The following is a 19,641-nucleotide window of genomic DNA, read 5'->3' as shown; positions in this document are numbered from 1 at the left end:
CAAATGCAGTTAATCCATTGCTCTAATTTTACTGCCTAATGATATTGGAAAATTCAGTTTACATAAAATCTTATTGAGAAGACTTAGAAATATCCCACAGAGAGAAATCATCTCCTCTCCTATCATCTGGAAGTTCAAGTGGCTGCCGTGCGTCTGTTTTTCGGGTTGTTTGTGCCGCTCTGTTTTTCACTAGAGCACAACGTGTTCCCTTGGCTGCCAGAATCACATGTGCCACAGACAAAGGAAGACAGCAAGATCATAATGAAAAGCAACGGTACAATGAAACATTGCAGCCATCGGACGAGCTTTTATTGACATAGATCAGACCGAGCTGCTCCTGTAGAGAAACCAGAACAAATTTCCATCCATTTTAATAGTATAAAAAAGCAGACAATGTAATGACTCATCACGAAGGGGAATGCTATTAAAATAAATGTGGGTTGTTTTTTTATGATGCTCTACTGCAAAATATAAATAAAAAATGATAAATATGTCTTCTTAGATATAGAGATTATTATCTGTATCATATGAAGTATTTTATTTCTCTAAAAATAGGCTAAATTGGAGCAAGTATAATCAATACAAAGAAAACATGAACAAAATGATAATCCAAATAGTTTTGTTTGGAAAAAGAAAAAAGTTATAGTAATATTAGACTTTATAGAAATACTGTATTAAAAATAAATGCATTAAAATAATTGAATTAATGTATTACTCTTCATATGTATATTTTAATTTAAGAAAATATTGTACACTGGGGGTGTCTGCTGTGATTTCTTTTCCTCTATTAACATATAAAAATAGCATTTGAAAAATAAAAAAATAGATATATATGTTTCCCCCATGTAGTTTACCATAGAACAAGAGATCAAAATATTTCCCTTGCTGTAAAGAAAATACATAAATGTGGGTGCTACTTCTATTGCAGGTGTCAAACCAATGGCAACCAGACATATTGAATAATATCGGTGTAATTCAATACTATTATACACTACAATACTATCAATACTAATATTATACTATAACGTGCATAATGTACATAAGAAGCACAAACAGCACAGCATTGATGTCCCAAAATACACCTTGGGTTTCTGCTGTATGTATAATAAGTGACTATAAGTTAGTAAGGGGATTGGTACCACAGCTTGCTGCTCCAAATTTGTTTTGAGGATTGTAAAAGACGGCCTGTTATTGTTAGTTTACAATCTAGAAACTGGGTCAGTTGTGCGGCTGGGGAGAACCCTAAGGCAGAGTGGGCTTTAGCCATAATCCAATAATTGTTCATTCCTATTAGACATCTGTCAAGTGCAATCTTTTAATGTGTCCATATAGAAACATTCATTGGCAGCGTCACATAAAGCCAAACTCCACATAGGGACATGTAATAACAAATTACAATGCTGCTGAAATATATCGTGATTATTACGTTTATTGGTTTCATTAACTATAGCATCTCCCACAGCGACGAACAGAAGAGCAAGTAGGATAGGACAGTTAAACAACACGTATAGGATAGCTACTGGATTGACCATAGACACATAGCTGATGGACATGTGCTCTTTACAGTAGCATTAGATATACTGTATATTTTGCATCTAATTTTTATAAAAATTTTTTATAAATATGTGGTGATTTTAATTACAGCAGGTTCCTACCGACCCATAAATGCAGGCTTTACTGAGAGAGGTGTCCACATTGACCCAGGAATTCAGACATCAGCCTAAAAGAGGTATTCACATGGACAGGGATCCATCAATTTTTTTGAGACCACCTTGACGTTGGTTGATGGGCAGGCATAACTTGGCCAAATTGTGTGCAAAGCATCTATTTTTTTTTTCTAGTATTCAGAAGCCGTATTGCTATTCATATTTCATATATTTCACATTGACATGCTTTAACACGATAGAGTGCAACTTTTTTGTATATTGTATATGGAGGTAGCTGCTCCTAAGTTAGCACCTATTCACACTAGCTTGGATGTGCCAGTCAGTTTTTTGTTATTTCTATGTTAGCTCTCTGACTGAGCACTCTGCCCTTCACCATGTGGTGATTTTAATTACAGGAGGTTCCTACCTACCCATAAATGCAGGCATTGCTGAGAGAGGTATCCACATTCACCCTGGAAATCAGACATCAGCCTAAAAGAGGTATTCACATGGATACGGACCCGTCAGTTTTTTTGAGACCACCTTGATGTGGGTTGATGGGCAGGCATAACTTGGTCAATTTGTGTGCAAAGTGTCTCATTTTTTTCTAGTATTCAGAAGCCGTACAAATATTCAGATTTCATATATTTCACATTGCAGATGATACAAAACTATGTAAAGCAGTCAATACAAGAGAAGATAGTATTCTGCTACAGATGGATCTGGAGTAAGTTGGAAACTTGGGCCAAAAGGTGGCAGATGCAGTTTAACAATGATAAAGGTGTAGTACCCGCAGGTACGCAGGATGCAGTGTCGAGTCACGAGACAACTACGGTGCTTTTTAAGAATACGTTTATGGGACTTGAGGGGTCTTTCCTCAGTCACGGCCTGATCACCGAAACAGGGGTAACACAGGTTGCCCACGCAGGAGCTCTAAACCAGCAAACACAGTAACGCAGCACACGACTACTCCCGGCAACGGCCGGTCACTATGGGGCCGCGGTTTGGCCGGCTACGGGTCCTTAAGTCTAGAGTCTACTTAGCCGTCCAGATGTCCCTTGCCGTTTGGGCTGGTGATCTTTCGGCAAAATAGTTGCTGGGCCCAGTTGCTGAGGTGTTGACACAGTCTTCGCGCTCTCTGGCGCACTGAGGACACTGGAGCCCCACAGGCCCCGGCGGAGTCCTTGGACGGGTGGGCCGTAGCACCAGGACCTGGGCAGGCGGCAGCGATGTATAGTGGCGAGTGACAGGCCACCTGCGCAGCTAACGGCTGTGACGGGGAGTCCGCGATCAAGAGAGGCCCGGCTCCTGCTGCGGACCGGGGCGGGACAGTTGTGGCCACCGACAGCGCGGTGCTGGCCGTGGCCAATGGTGAAAGCAGGGCGGCCGCGGATGGCAGGGAGCAGGCTGCGGTCACGAGCTCAGGGGAGGCGGTAGACCGCAGCCACGGGCAGAGGGGAGGCGACAGCGGCCGCAAGCTGTGCTGGGCCTGCAGTGGCCACAGTCTGGAGAGGGGCAACAAGTCTCGGACGGCTCCCTGGATTCCGTCCCTCTGGAGTCCTCAGTCGGCGGCCTCCCTGGCGTAGTGCTCTGGCTGGCTGTCGCTCCCACACTCTCCTGCTGTGTCTCCTCCTGTCTGCTGACTCATTGTCTACTTAGCCGTCCAGATGTCCCTCGCCGTTTGGGCTGGTGATCTTTCGGCAAAATAGTTGCTGGGCCCAGTTGCTGAGGTGTTGATGCAATCATAGAATCATAGAATCATAGAATCATAGAATCGTAGAGTTGGAAGGGACCTCCTGGGCCATCTGGTCCAACCCCCTGCTCAAAGCAGGATTCGCTAAATCATCCCAGTTAGATGTCTGTCCAGCCTCTGTTTGAAGACTTCCATTGAAGGAGAACTCACCACTTCTCGTGGCAGCCTGTTCCACTCATTGATCACTCTAACTGTCAAAAAGTTTTTTCTAATATCTAATCTGTGTCTCCTCCCATTCAGCTTCATCCCATTGCTTCTAGTCTTTCCTTGTGCAAATGAGAATAAAGTTGATCCTTCTACAATGTGACAGCCCTTTAGATATTTGTAGACAGCTATTAAGTCTCCTCTCAGTCTTCTCTTTTGCAAACTAAACATTCCCAAATCCTGCAACCTTTCCTCATAAGACAGGGTTTGCAGACCGGTCACCATTCTGGTCGCTCTTTTCTGAACTTGCTCCAGTTTGTTGATGTCTTTTTTAAAATGTGGTGCCCAAAATTGGACACAATATTCCAGATGAGGTCTGACCAAAGAGGAGTAGAGGGAAATAATTACTTCACGTGATCTAGACTGTATGCTTCTGTTAATACATCCTAGAATTGCATTTGCCTTTTTTGCTGCTGCATCACACTGTTGACTCATATTCAGTCTCTGATCTATTAGTATACCCAAGTCTTTTTCACATGTGCTGTCACTTAGCCCTATTCCTCCCATTCTATATATGCTTTTTTCATTTTTATTGCCCAGATGTAGTACTTTGCATTTCTCCCTGTTAAAAACCATTCTGTTAGTTGCTGCCCACTTCTCCAGTTTATTTAAATCTTTTTGAATCCTCTCTCTCTCTTCTCTAGTATTAGCTATCCCTCCTAGCTTTGTGTCATCAGCAAATTTAATCAGTTTACCCTCAATTCCTTCATCTAAATCGTTGATAAAGATGTTGAACAATACAGGGCCCAGGACAGAGCCCTGTGGTACCCCACTTGAGACATTCTTCCAACTGGATGTGCAGCCATTTACGACCACTCTTTGGGTCCGATCACTAAGCCAGTTATGAATCCACCTAACAGTTGCCTTGTCCATTCCATACTTAGTCATTTTTTCAATAAGGATTGTATGAGAGACTTTGTCAAATGCTTTGCTGAAGTCAAGATATACTATATCTACAGCATTTCCTTGATCCACCCAATCAGTAATACCATCATAGAAGGAAATTAAATTAGTCTGACATGACTTATTAGTTACAAACCCATGCTGACTCTGTTTAATCACTTCATTCTTATCCAGGTCTTGACATACATGTTGTTTAATAATTTGTTCAAAGATCTTTCCTGGTATAGAAGTCAGACTCACCGGCCTATAGTTGCCTGGGTCCACCTTCTTCCCCTTTTTGAAGATAGGAACAACATTTGCTCTTCTCCAGTCTTCTGGCACTTCTCCTGTTCTCCAAGAATTTTCAAAGATTATGGAGAGGGGTTCAAAAATTTCTTCTGCTATCTCCTTCAGTACTCTGGGGTGTAATTCATCTGGACCTGGAGACTTGGCCAATCTTCGCGCTCTCCAGCACGCTGAGGACACTGGCGCCCCACAGGCCCTGGTGTAGTCCTTGGATGGGTGGGCCACAGCGCCCGGACCTGGGCAGGCGGCAGCAATGTATAGTGGCGAGTGACAGGCCACCTGTGCAGCTAACGGCTGCGACGGGGAGTCCGCGATCAAGAGAGGCCCGGCTCCTGCTGCGGACCAGGGTGGGACAGTCGTGGCCGCCGACAGCGCAGTGCTGGCCGCGGCCACTGGTAAAAGCAGGGTGGCCATGGATGGCAGGGAACAGGCTGCGGTCATGAGCTCAGGGGAGGCAGCCGCGGGTGGCCGCGGGTAGGCCGCAGCCGCGAGCAGAGGGGAGGCGACAGCGGTCGCGAGCTGTGCTGGGCCTGCAGTGGCCGCGGTCTGGAGAAGGGCAACAAGTCTCAGACGGCTCCCTGGATTCCGTCCCTCTGGAGTCCTCAGTCGGCGGCCTCCCTGGCGCTGGTGAGTCGCTCTGGCTGGCAGTCGCTCCCACGCTCTTCTGCTGTGTCTCCTCCGGTGTGTTGAATCATCGTCTGGGGAATTCCCCGCCTCCTTTATACCGGTCCCTCCCCCAGCCCACCTGTCAGTCACAACGGTCCGTCCTCGAATCCTGTCCCCCGGGAACAGTTTCATGACGGCTCCTCCTGTTCCGGCCCGGACACTCGACGGGGGCTGTTCCTCCCACACTTCCCCGCCCTGTATGCTCACCAGTTCTCGGGTGAGGGTCTCTGTAGACTTGTGTTAGTTCCATGGGATGACAGTCCTTGGCGCCATACGAACTGTCCTGTTCGTAATGTTCAGGGGGTTTGCCAGCTGTTGACCGCTCGGAGCGTCGAAGCTCCGGTGTAGTGGAGTCTTCTGGGGTGGTGGAGGGTGGTCGAATCGTTGGTTCTGGTGGGACGTCCGGGTCTGTTGTAGTGCCACTACTGGGACGCCCCGTAGATGTGAGAGGGAAGTCCTCTTCGTCATCCAGGTCCCAGACCGTGGGCTGAGGGTCGGGGACCTGGAGGGTCGGTTCGGGCTGCGGGGGATCAGCAGACGTACAAGGTCGTAACATGTTACGGTGCACTACCCGTGTGAGAGGCGTGTTATCTCCTTCAGACTGTATTTCGTATACAGGCCCATCGGGGCTTACCCGATGCAACACTCGGTACGTGTTTGCCTCCCACCGTGGCTCTAACTTGTTTTGGGGACGTTGATCAAGTACGAGTACCCGATCCCCAGCCTGAAAGTCAATAGGTGGGGGTAGTGTTCCCCCCTGGTGTTCTAGTTCTTGGAGTTTCGTATGTACGATCTGGTGGAGGGTCTGCAGCCAATGCTGATGATTTCGGACCCATGAGGATACCCAGGACCAGGGTTGTGGCTCTTCCGGGTTTAATTCCACCTCCGTAATTCCTTTGCCTTCTTGCCCGAACAGCAATGAATAGAGGGTGTAACCCATGACTCGATGCACTCGGTTGTTATACACCCACATCAGCTCGGGGACATATTCAGGCCAGCGGGCCTTGCGGTCGCTCTCCAGGGTGCGCAGCATTTGGATCAATGTACGATTGAATCGCTCGCAGGCTCCGTTTCCCTGCGGGTGGTATGGCGTAGTCCGCGATTTATCGATTCTGTACGGATGGTGAAGCTCTTCCATGACTTTTCCTAGGAAGCACACTCATTGATCTGAATGTATTCATTGTGGACAGCCGTACACTTGAATAAAGTTCTTACAAATCGCGTAAGCAGCCGACTCCGCTGTTTGGTCTCGGGTGGGGGTGACTACGGCGAACTTGGTGAAATGGTCCACCATCACGAGACAATGTTCATACCCCTGATAGGCAGGACCGATGGTCAGGTAATCCACCGTAAGAAGCTCCAGGGGGGCCACTGTTACAATAGTCTGTACCGGGGCTCGTTGCGCAGAAGGTTTAGCAAGCGCGCACGAGCGGCAGTTCCGACAAACTTCTTCTACAGCAGTGTGCAAGCGTGGGTGGTTCACTATCTGCTGTAACCACTGTAACATCTTTTGAGCACCAAAATGAGCCCCTTTTTCATGGGCTTCCCGGGCCAGTTGGTTGAGATGGTCTCCGGGCACGATCACCTGCCATATCGTAGCTGACGTGACTCGTGACATGGCCTTTCGAGTCCCTTTTTGATGACCAGTTTTTCCCATTGGCGCAGCATCTTTAACATATCTTGGGTCAAAGTCTGCCTCTGTGAGCCTGTGGGCAATTTACCGGTGGCCACTAGAGTTGAGCGATACCGTCCGATACTTCAAAGTATCGGATCGGAATGGATCGGCCGATCTTAAAAAAAAGTATCGGTATCGCCGATTCCGATACCGGAAGTCCCATTCAAGTCTATGGGACTTCCGGTATCGGAATAAGAAAAATCCTGTTTTTCCCTTGTACAGCCTCTCTGGGGTCTGTACGGGCCTTTCGGGGGGCTGTGCCGGCCTGCCAGGGGGTCTGTGCAGGCTCCGGTGGTCTGTGCCGGCCTGCCGGGGGGCTGTGCCGGCCTGCCGGGGGGGCTGTGCAGGCTACGGGGGGCTGTGCCGGCCTGCCGGGGGGCTGTGCAGGCTCCGGGGGGCTGTGCCGGTCTGCCGGGGGGCTGTGCAGGCTTCGGGGGTCTGTGCAGGCATCGTCCGATGGGACTACAAGTCCCATCGGGCGATGCCTGCTACCATGACAGTGATTGACACATTAGCCAATGATGGGACAGTAGTAGTCCCATCATCCGGCTAATGTGTTGAATGTAAAAAAAAAAAAAAAAAAAAAAAATTTACATGCTACATACATGCTACATACATACAACATGCATACTACATACTACATACATGCTACATTCATACTACATATATACTACATGCAACATACATACTACATATATACTACATGCATGCAACATGCATACTACATATATACTACATGCAACATACATACTACATATATGGAATTTCCCACACAGCAATGGCATAAAGTGAGACTAGGGACTTTTTTTTTTTTTAAGTGGCGGAGGAATACAGTGCGGAAGGATACCTACCTTCCGTCATTGGATTCCTGCAGCCCGTAGAGAACGGCAGCAACAGCTGATGCTGCAGTTCTCTACCCAAGATCGTCGTGGGACACACTCATGGACTGCTTCGGATCGTGGGTGAGTATTTTTGTGGTTTGTTATGTTAATATTTATTCCGTAAAAGACAATGGCTTCGGGGAACAATGTGACAAGTATTGGTAAGTATGTTACTCTATGTTATATGTACTGTATGTCTATGTATGTATTGTATGAATGTATTGTATGTAGTATGTATGTAGTATATATGTGGTATGTATGTAGCATGTAGTATGTATGTAGTATGTATGTAGCATGCAGTATGTATGTAGCATGCATGTAGTATATATGTAGTATGTATGTGGTATGTATGTGGTATGTATGTGGTATGTATGTAGTGTGTATGTAGTATGTATGTGGTATGCATGTAGTATGTATGTAGCATGTAGTATGTATGTAGCATGCATGTAGTATGTATGCAGTATTTTTTTTTTTTTTTTTTAACATTTAACACATTAGCCGGATGATGGGACTACTACTGTCCCATCATTGGCTAATGTGTCAATCACTGTCATGGTAGCAGGCATCGCCAGATGGGACTTGTAGTCCCATCGGACGATGCTTGCACAGACCCCCGGACATCAGCACAGACCCCCACAGGGTGCACAGACCACCGGCAGGCCGGCACAGCCCCCCGGCAGGCCGGTACAGACCCCCACAGGGTGCACAGACCACCGGCAGGCCGGCACAGCCCCCCGGCAGGCCGGTACAGACCCCGGGCAGTCCACACAGCCCCCCGGCAGGCCGGCAGAGACCCCCGGAAGGCCCGAAATGACGGCGCATCATGATGCGCACACACCGCGCATCATGATGACGTCAGGCTGTCAATCAACTTTGAACTTCCGATTCCGATGCCGACTTCCGATATTGAAAAAATATCGGAAGTCGGTATCGGAATTCCGATACAGCAAGTATCGGCCGATACCCGATACTTGCGGTATCGGAATGCTCAACACTAGTGGCCACCCATCTGCGCAGGAGTCCAATTTCTGCATCTTCTTGTTGCTGCTGGATCCAGTGGTCGGAGGGCTGCCTCAGCATCCCCCCTAGGGGTCCTGGACTAGGTACTTCCTGCATGCTGACTGCAAGCTCGGCGGTGGCGAGGGCGAACGGCATCTCATCTGCTTCTAATTCATCGTCTCGGTTTATCCCTGGGGTGGTGTGTCGGATTCTGGAGAGCGCGTCAGCGTGCACGTTTTCAGCTCCCCATTTATAGATGATCTTATAATTGAATTTGGCCATCCGAGCTACCACCGCTGCTCAAGGGCCCCCAGTTTGGCATTTTCCAAATGGGCTAACGGATTGTTATCGGTCCGCACTACTACTTTGGAGCCCACCAGATACTCTGCGAATCGCTCCGTCATTGCCCACACTACTGCGAGGAGCTCGAGCTTAAAGGAGCTGTAATTGTCCGGGTTGCGTTCTGAGTCGTGCTGCGACTGGCTACCATAGGCGATCAATTTCTCCTGACCATCCTGCTCCTGTGACAACACAGCTCCTAGTCCCTGGAGGCTCCCGTCGGTATGCAGGATGAACGGTTGTAAAAAATCCGCATATGCCAAAACCGGGGTGTCTGAGAGAGCAGCTTTGAGGTCTTGAAATGCATCCTCCTGCGGTTGCTGCCACTGGATCATCCGTCCATTCGCCCTGGCGGGAGCCCCCTTCAGCAGGTCTTGCAGGGCTCGAGCTCTGTGTGCAAAATTCTTCACGACCCGACGGTAGTAGCCAGCCAACCCCAGGAAGGCCCGCACGCCCTTCACCGTCTCGGGGGTAGGCCACCCCTGGATGGCAGCGACCTTTTCTAGGGAAGGTCGAACGCCCTCTGCCAAGACTGTTATGCCCCAGGTACTCGATCTGGGTGCGGAATAGATGGCATTTCTGGGGCTTCACCTTCAACCCGTACTTCTGCAGCCGGCCGAGCACCTGCCCCAACCGCCTCAGGTGGTCCTCGAAGGTGGCGGAATAGATTTTAATATCGTCTAGGTATATCAACGTGGCTTCGAAGTTGAGGTCTCCCAGACACCGCTCCATCAACCGCTGAAAAGTTCCGGGAGCGTTGGCCAGCCCAAACGGCATCCAATTGAACTCGAACAGTCCCATGGGAAGGATGAATGCCATCTTGGCTCTGTCCTCCTCCGACATCGGTACCTGCCAGTACCCAGGAAAAGTACGTTGCGCTCCTCAGGGCAGACAGAGACTCTTCTATACGGGCCAGCGGAGACGAATCCTTGATGGTGCAGGTGTTCAACTTCCGATAATCCATGCAAAAACGTAGAGTGCCATCTTTCTTCTGAACCAGGACAATAGGGGCCGCCCAAGGGCTTTGACTTTCTCGTATGACCCCCTTTCAGAGCATTTGGGCTAACAGAATTTTTACTTCCTGATATAGCTGCGGTGGCATTTGTCGATATCGCTCCCGGATGGGGGCGGCTCCCGCTGTGGGGATTCCATGGGTGATGGCCGTGGTACATCCAAAGTCGTCCTCGTGGCTGGCGAAAACACTGTAAAATTGTCCAAGAAGTGTCTCCACTTGGAGAAGCTGGGCCGGCGCTAAACCAGAGAGTTCAGCCCGCATTTTCTCCAAGATGACTCAACCCTTTTCTTGGGCCGCAGGTGCGGCGGCCTGTTGGGTTCGCACAGTGACTGCCCAGGGATCTTCGGGTTGCACCCGCAACTGGACTGCGGGGTCCAGCAACATCTCCTCCAATGGCCGGACTAACTTGGCCGCTTCGGCCCGGGGCTTCAGGGCGATGTTTTGATCTTCCAGGTTGACGCACCGTACCAAGACGGTCCCTCCCCGCACAGTGGCCAGGGAGCGGGCCACCAGGATGCCAGGGTGCAGGCGTTCCGAGTAACTAGGTTCCACCTGCACCTCCACGCCCTCCAATGGTATTGGGGCGCGGATTGGCAGAGCCACCACCGTCTGCCCCGGAGGAAGCACAAGCGGGGGGCCCGCCGGCGCGATGACCTTGCCCAGCGCCTCACCCTCTTGACACTCCTGGAGTACTCGCGCCTCCCGCACCAACCGCTGGAAGACCTGCCCCTGGGCCGTGCGAGAACCCCACTGACTCAGGGTCTCCTGTGTGGAATCGTTAAGGAGTAGATTGCCGAACTCCCGCAGTATATTCATGCCCAAGATGACCGGGTGGCGGTCGTTAGTCTCTCCTTGGGTCAGGACCACTCCCCCGGTGGCCGAGGGCTTTTCCACACAATGTCATCTGAAGCCACACCACTCTGACGACAGGTACCGGCAGTTGGTTTGCGGCCACTAGTCGTATTATGGGCCCCCACTGGGGCCTTGCCGCCTCCAGGAAATGTTGCTGGAAGTATGTTGCTGGCATTGTCATCACCTGCAACCCTGTATCTATGAGGCACCGTACTGCATAACCCTCGACTTCAGCCCATACTATTGGGCACTCAGTGACCAGTTCTTTGGGACTTCCACCACCCCTCGTTGTGGCTTCCGGCTCCGAGCGGCATCCCCCATGCCCGGAGCCCTCTAGTGCCTCATGCCCGGAGCCGCGGACACTCCCGGGCGAAGTGGCCCAGTTCTCCACACTCATAACACCGGGGCGGCGAGGCTCGGCCACCCCGGGCATTGCGAGGCCCCCAGGGCCTGGAACTGTAGCTAGGCCGGCCAGGCGCGGGCTCCGTTCTCTTCTTTACTTCGGCCAGCTCGCCCCAGATACTTTTCAGTTCTTGTCTCATCTCCGCAATCCATTGAGGTTCTTCGACGACACTTATGGAAGATTCCATGCTCCGGGCCTTCACCACAGGAGCCATCATCCCCTGCTCCTGCTTTCGCACCCGGGCCTGACTCCCCACTTCGGAGAAGGCTAAATGTGGGTTCATTCGGATCTGCTCCCGCAATGCCAGTTTGATTAACGGGTCCCATAGTCCAGTCAAGAGCAGGTCAGGCAGAGTAATGTCAACCCCCATTCCGTCCTTCCTCTCTATGGCGGTGTGTAACTCCTGGAGGGCATTCATATACTGGGTGATGGTCTCCCCCTCCCCCTGCATCCGACTAAACAACCAGGTTCTTAGCTCCCCCATGTCTGTTGGATCCCCGTGGGTCTCTTCCAGGATCTGCAAGACCCTGGCGAAGGTGTTATGGCACCCCAGGGGTCTCAACATTACCGACTTCCGAGCTTCTCCATCTAGCGCCATAAGGGCTACCTCGGCCTCTAAATCGGGGGTCATGGGGTGCATACGGAAAAGGCCCCACATCCGTTCTGTCCAGCTCCACAACAGCGTATCGGAGCCATAGAACCAGGGCAAGTTACTTAGCATAGCCCCTAGGGAGATGCTGGAGCCGGGACCCCGGTCATCAGCAGTGCCCGCAATCCCACTCTGATCAGGCGCACCGTCATCTGCGCTCGGAGACTGCATCCTGCCGACTACACCAAAATGTAGTACCCGCAGGTAAGCAGGATACAGTGTCGAGACAACTACGGTGCTTTTTAAGAATATGTTTATGGGACTTGAGGGGACTTTCCTCAGTCACGGCCTGATCACCGAAACAGGGGTAACACAGGTTGCCCACGTAGGGGCTCTAAACAAGCAAACACAGTAATGCAGCACACGACTACTCCCGGCAATGGCCGGTCACTATAGGGCCGCGGTTTGGCCGGCTACGGGTCCTTAAGTCTAGAATCTACTTAGCCGTCCAGATGTCCCTCGCCATTTGGGCTGGTGGTCTTTCAGCGAAATAGTTGCTGGGCCCAGTTGCTGAGGTGTTGACGCAATCTTCGCGCTCTCCGGCACGCTGAGGACACTGGCGCCCCACAGGCCCCGGTGTAGTCCTTGGACGGGTGGGCCACAGCGCCCGGACCTGGGCAGGCAGCAGCGATGTATAGTGGCGAGTGACAGGCCACCTGTGCAGCTAACGGCTGTGACGGGGAGTCCGCAATCAAGAGAGGCCCGGCTCCTGCTGCGGACCGGGGCGGGACAGTCGTGGCCGCCGACAGCGCAGTGCTGGCCGTGGCCACTGGTAAAAGCAGGGCGGACATGGATGGCAGGGAACAGGCTGCGGTCACGAGCTCAGGGGAGGCAGCCGCGGGTGGCCGCGGGTAGGCCGCAGCCGCGGGCAGAGGGGAGGCGACAGCGGCCGCGAGCTGTGCTGGGCCTGCAGTGGCCGCGGTCTGGAGAAGGGCAACAAGTCTCAGATGGCTCCCTGGATTCCGTCCCTCTGGAGTCCTCAGTCGGTGGCCTCCCTGGCGCTGGTGAGTCGCTCTGGCTGGCAGTCACTCCCACGCTCTTCTGCTGTGTCTCCTCCGGTGTGTTGACTCATGGTCTGGAGAATTCCCCGCCTCCTTTATACCAGTCCCTCCCCCAGCCCACCTGTCAGTCACAACGGTCCGTCCTCGAATCCTGTCCCCCGGGAACAGTTTCCCCCGGAACCCAGATGACGGCTCCTCCTGGACACTCGACGGGGGCCGTTCCTCCCACAAATGTAAGGTTGTACACGTGGGAAGAAGGAATCAATATCACTATTACAAACTGAATGGGATACCACTGGGTAAATCTGACATGGAGAAGGACTTGGGGATCCTAGTTAATGTTAAACTTACCAACCAGTGCTAGGCAGCGGCTGCCAAAACAAACAGGATCATGGGGTGCTTTAAAAGAGGTCTGGATACACATGATGAGAGCATTATACTGCCTCTGTACAAATCCCTGGTTAGACCGCACATGGAGTACTGTGTACAGTTTTGGGCACTGGTGCTCAGGAAGGATATAATGGAACTAGAGCGAGTGCAAAGGAGGGCAACAAAATTAAGAAAGGGGATGGGGGAACTACAATACCCAGAGAGATTAGCAAAACTAGGATTATTTAGTCTAGAAAAAAGACGACTGAGGGGCGATCTAATAACCATGTATAAGTATATAAGGGGACAATACAAATATCTCTCCAAGGATCTGATTGTACCAAGGAAGGTGACGGTCACAAGGGGGCATTCTCTGCGTCTCGAGGAGAGAAGGTTTTTCCACCAACATAGAAGAGGATTCTTTACTGTTAGGGCAGTGAGAATCTGGAATTCCTTGCCTGAGAAGGTGGTGATGGTGAACTCAGTCGAGAGGTTCAAGAGAGACCTGGATGTCTTCCTGGAGCATAACAATATTGTATCTTCCAGTTATTAGGTTCTTTAGAAGGATGAAAATCTGGGGATTTATACTGATGGAATATAGGCTGAACTGCATGGACAATTGTCTTTTTTCAGCCATGCTAACTATGTTACTATGACATGCTTTATGACAGTTGAGGGCTGTAAATCAGCTAACAATATAATACATCGGGGGGAGCTGACTGACTTTAAAGAGCTTAAAAGGGGCCTCAATCAAAAAAAGCCCATAATGCAGCAAATTTTCACAATGCAAACACAGTTTGGTATTACCCTAACCACTTCCAATCTCAATCATTGGAATGTCAAAACAGTATAATATTGTGTTCTGTGATTGTTTAAAGGAGTAGTCACATTTCCAAGATCCTATCCCAATATGAAGTAGGTGCATTAATAATAATATGAGCAAATATCTCTAATTAGAAGTGTAGTATAGTTTTCCTAATTCACTATGTCTTCTTCCTCATGGGCAGGCATTGCAGGACCTTAGGTATCCATAGTTACGACCACTGATATAGTGCCCGTTAGTTAGCTAGTTGCTAGTGGTTGTAACCATGGATACTTAAGGTCTTGCAGTTCCTGAACATGAGGAAAGAGACATAGATACTGTACATAGAAACTATACTACATTTCTCACTGGGACATATTTGTTCATATTATTATTATTATTATTATACCTGCTACATACTGGGATAGGATCTTGGAGATGGGAATACCCCTTTAATCTTAGTAACAGCATATACACTGTTACATTGCACCAATTGTTCTGAGTGAGGCCAAAATAAAGTTTCATTAGTGATGTGAGTTTGTAAATATTCCATTGTATGACACAGTGATGACACAACACTACCACCCATATTTAAATGCCCAAACCATTACATTTTCATAAAGAATTACCTATAAAATTCATAGAAGTGCTTATAAAGTAGGAGTGGAACTAAGACAGCTGTGCCCAATGAAAGATGGAAAAATAGTGCCCATTTGAAGGGAACCTGTCACACTGAACTTGGTGTCTAAATTGCAGGCAACATGTTACAGAGCAGAAAGAGAAGAGTAAATTGATAACCAATTTTGTGGGAAAATTATTTATGTTTGTATTTTATTCCCTTAAACACCAGCTCTTTCTATGCTTCGGATTCCAGAAGGTGGTCCTACTTATAGGATGACATTCTGTCTAGTGTAATAGTACATGCAGACCAGACAATCACTAAGTCAATGTCACAAGATCGATGGGGGACACAGTGCTTGAAGAAAGCAAGCAATGTTGGTCCAGGAGGAAAGTAGGCTTTTTTCTTATTTCATTCAGCACACTGGAGTCATTTAATAGGGGTTGTCCAGTAATTGACAACCCTTTGTGACAAAGTCACTGGTAAAGTGCTGGAGGTGCTGCTATACACTGCTGCTATACACTACTGACAATCAGATCCTGTCTACCTGTCAATCTAACACCGGATGCCTTTCTTAAAAAATATGTTACATGTTATGGATACTAGATTCTTTGATATGATGTTGATCCAGCGACTAAGGGTACCGTTACACTTAGCGATGCACCAGCGATCCCGACAACGATATGGATCGCTGGTGCATCGCTAAGTGGTCGCTAGTGAGCTGCCACACAGGCAGATCTCACCAGCAACATAGCAGGGGTCGGGGATTGCTACTTTCCTGTCAGACATGGCGATCCTGATGTCCTCCCGCCCGCGTCCACGCGTCGCTCGTCGGCGCCACAGGAAGCCCAGCAGGAAGCGCCCGACGATAAATGGTCCAGGACCTTCTCGCGCGATCAGGGATAACCAACGGGGGAGCCGGTCGGAGGTAAGTATCACATGTAGCGATATCGCTAGCAATATCGCTGCTACGTCACAAAATCGGTGACGTTACAGCGATATTGCTAGCGATATCGCTATGTGTAACGGGCGCTTTAGTCTGAATACCGTATGTGGAGCTACTAGCATCTTTCCCATGGGGTTTTTGCCTTCCTCTAGATCAATATGTTAGGCTATTGGTTGAACTCGATGGTCTTAAGTCTACCTTCAACCTTAAAAACTGTGAAAGTAGGATAGCGTAACACACTTTGTTACATAAGTAGAGCAGTGTATTACTCATATGATCATGCTCACGTTCCCTTGGGGGACTAATAAGTATTGTAAAAAAAGGTTTTTTAAATAATTTAAAAAAGTAAAAAATTCACTTTCTAAAATTCCAGCTTTTCCAATAAAAAGTTGCTTAATTTGGAAAAACATATTACATTAAGAAAATCACATATTTGGAATCGCCATATCTATAATGATGCGTAATGTAACACTCTATAATGATTTATTCCACGTAGTAAATGTTGAAAAAAAATAGAAAAGTAATACCAGAATTGCTGTTTTTGCTATTCGCACCGCTCAAAAAATGGAATAAAAAGTAATAAAAAAGTTGTGTGGATTTAGAAATGGTACCAAAAAAGCAGTAACTTGTTTTGCAAAACACAAGCTCTCATAGAGCTCTGTAAACGAAAAAATGAAATGTCTCTCAAAATATGTCTGTCTCTCAGAATATGTTGCAATATATATATATTTTTTTTTTATTAAAAAGTGGTTTTGTGCAAAAGTAGCAAAAGAAAAGAACCCACAAATTAGATATCACGGTAATTGCATGACCCATACTATAAAACTATACCTTTATTTATTCTACATGATGTTCTCTGCGGCACCTGCTTCCCTCCCCATCTCCACACTCCCTCTGCCACAGAGTTGGTTTTAAGGAAGATTTCTTTTTCACTGGACACACTAATGCCTCTTTACCATGAGGAACTGGTTAGGTGAGTACCTCCAGAAGTGTATGGAGGTACTGGAGCCTGCAGTGTAGGGCTTTGGATGTCAGACCAAGTTAAAACAGGAGTTTCCCAATTAAATTATATGACAGTGCCGAAGTAATTCCTTTTTTGTGTCACATTCGAAAACTACATCTTGTCACACAAAAAAATAAGCTGCACGTGAATAGCTTAAAATTTAAAATATAAAAAAAACTGCTGATGAATTTCTTTTTTTTTATTTCCCATAAACAGGTAGTAAATGTTTGCTAATAAGTTAAACAGTTAGGGCCGAAAGTGTTGGCACCCTTGGAATTGTTCCAGAAAATGAAGTATTTCTCCAATAAAATTATTTCAAATACACGTTTTGCTATACCCATGTTTATTTAATTTATGTGTATTGTGGAAAAAAAATGATTTTTAATTTTTACGGCTCTGCGTTATAAACTTCTGTGAAGCACTTGGGGGTTCAAAGTCCTCACCACACATCTAGATAAGTTCCTTGGGTGGTTTAGATTCCAAAATGGGGTCACTTGTGGGGGGTTTCCACTATTTAGGAACATCAGGGGCTCTGCAAACGTAACATGACGCCCGCAGACCATTACATCATGTCGGCATTTCAAAATGTAACTACTTCCCTTCCGAGCCCTGACGTGTGCCCATACAGGGGTTCCCCCCACATATGGGGTACCAGCATACTCAGGACAAACTGGACAACAACTTTAGGGGTGCAATTTCTCCTGTTACTATTGTAGAAATAAAGATAGTGGGCTAAAAAATCATTTTTTGAGGAAAATTTTTTTTTTATTTTCACGGCTATGCGTTATAAACTTCTTTGAAGTATCTGGGGGTTCAAAGTGCTCACTATGCATCTAGATAAGTTCCTTAGGGGGTCTAGTTTCCAAAATGGGGTCATTTGTGCGGGAGCTCCAAAGTTTAGGCACACAGGGGCTCTCCAAACACGACATGGTGTCTGCTAACGATTGGAGCTAATTTTCCATTCAAAAAGTCAAATGGCGCTCCTTCCCTTCTGAGCCCTGCCGTGCACTCAAACAGTGGTTTATGACCATATATGGGGTACCAGCGTATTCAGGACAAACTGGAAAACAACTTTTGGGGTCCAATTTATCCTGTTACCCTGGGGAAAATAAAAAATAGCGAGCTAAAATACCATTTTTGAGGAAAAAAAAAGATTTTTTATTTTCATGGCTCTGCGTTTATAAACTTCTGTGAAGCACTTGGGGGTTAAAAGTGCTCACTACACATCTAGATAAGTTCCATAAGGGGTCTAGTTTCCAAAATGGGGTCATTTGTGGGGGGTTTCCACTGTTTAGGAACATCAGGGGCTCTGCAAATGTAACATGATGCCCACAGACCATTCCATCAAGTCGGCATTCCAAAATGGCGCTCCTTCCCTTCTGAGCTCTCCCATGCACCCAAACAGTGGTTACCCCCACATATGGGGTATCTGTGTACTCAAGACAAATTGCACAACAACTTTTGTGGTCCAATTTCTTCTGTTAGCCTTGTGAAAATAAAAAATAGCGGGCTAAAAAATCATTTTTGAGGAAAAAAAATGATTATTTATTTTCACTGCTCTGCGCTATAAATTTCTGTGAAGCACCTGGGGGTTCAAAGTGCGCACTACACATCTAGATAAGTTCCTTGGGTGGTCTAGTTTCAAAAATGGGGTCACTTGTGGGGGAGCTCCAATGTTTAGGCAAACAGGGACTCTCCAAACGCAACATGGCAACTGCTAAATATTCCAGCATATTTTCAATTCAAAACGTCAAATGGCGCTCCTTCCCTTCTGAGCCCTGCCGTGCACCCAAACAGTGGTTTATGACCACATCTGAGGTATCGTTGTACTCAGGAGAAATTGCCCAACAAATTTTAGGATCTATTTTATCCTGTTACCCATGTGAAAATGAAAAAATTGATGCTAAAATAAAATTTTTGTTGGAAAAATTAAAATGTCCATTTTTTACTTCCACGTTGCTTTAGTTCCTGAGAAGCACCTGAAGGGTTAATAAACTTCTTGAATGTGGTTTTGAGTACCTTGAGGGGTGCAGTTTTTAGAACGGTGTCACTTTTGGGTATTTTCTGCCATATAGACCCCTCAAAATGACTTCTAATGTGAGGTGGTCCCTAAAAAAAATGGTTTTGTAAATTTTGTTGTAAAAGTGAGAATTCGCTGGCCAATTTTAACCCTTATAACTTCCTAACAAAAAAATTTTGTTTCCAAAATTGTGCTGATGTAAAGTAGACATGTGGGAAATGTTATTTATTAACTATTTTGTGTGACATAACTCTCTGGTTTAACAGAATAACAATTCAAAATTTGAAAATTGTGACATTTTCAAAATTTTCACCAAATTTCCATTTTTTTCCACAAATAAACGCAAAAATTATCGACCTAAATTTGCCACTAACATGAAGCCCAATATGTCACGAAACAACAATCTCAAAATCGCTAGGATCCGTTGAAGCGTTCCTGAGTTATTACCTCATAAAGGGACACTGGTCAGAATTGCAAAAAATGGCCAAGTCATTAAGGTCAAAAAAGGCTGGGTCATGAAGAGGTTAAACCAGAGAGTTATGTCACACAAAATAGTTAATAAATAGCGATGGGTGAACCCAGTAAAGTTCGGGGGTCCATACTGAATACCT

The sequence above is a fragment of the Dendrobates tinctorius genome, unplaced genomic scaffold, assembly GCF_039654945.1.
Source record: "Dendrobates tinctorius isolate UK_male_01 unplaced genomic scaffold, ASM3965494v1 ptg000022l, whole genome shotgun sequence".
NCBI lineage: Eukaryota > Metazoa > Chordata > Amphibia > Anura > Dendrobatidae > Dendrobates > Dendrobates tinctorius.
Note: the sequence above shows the minus strand (reverse complement) of the source record.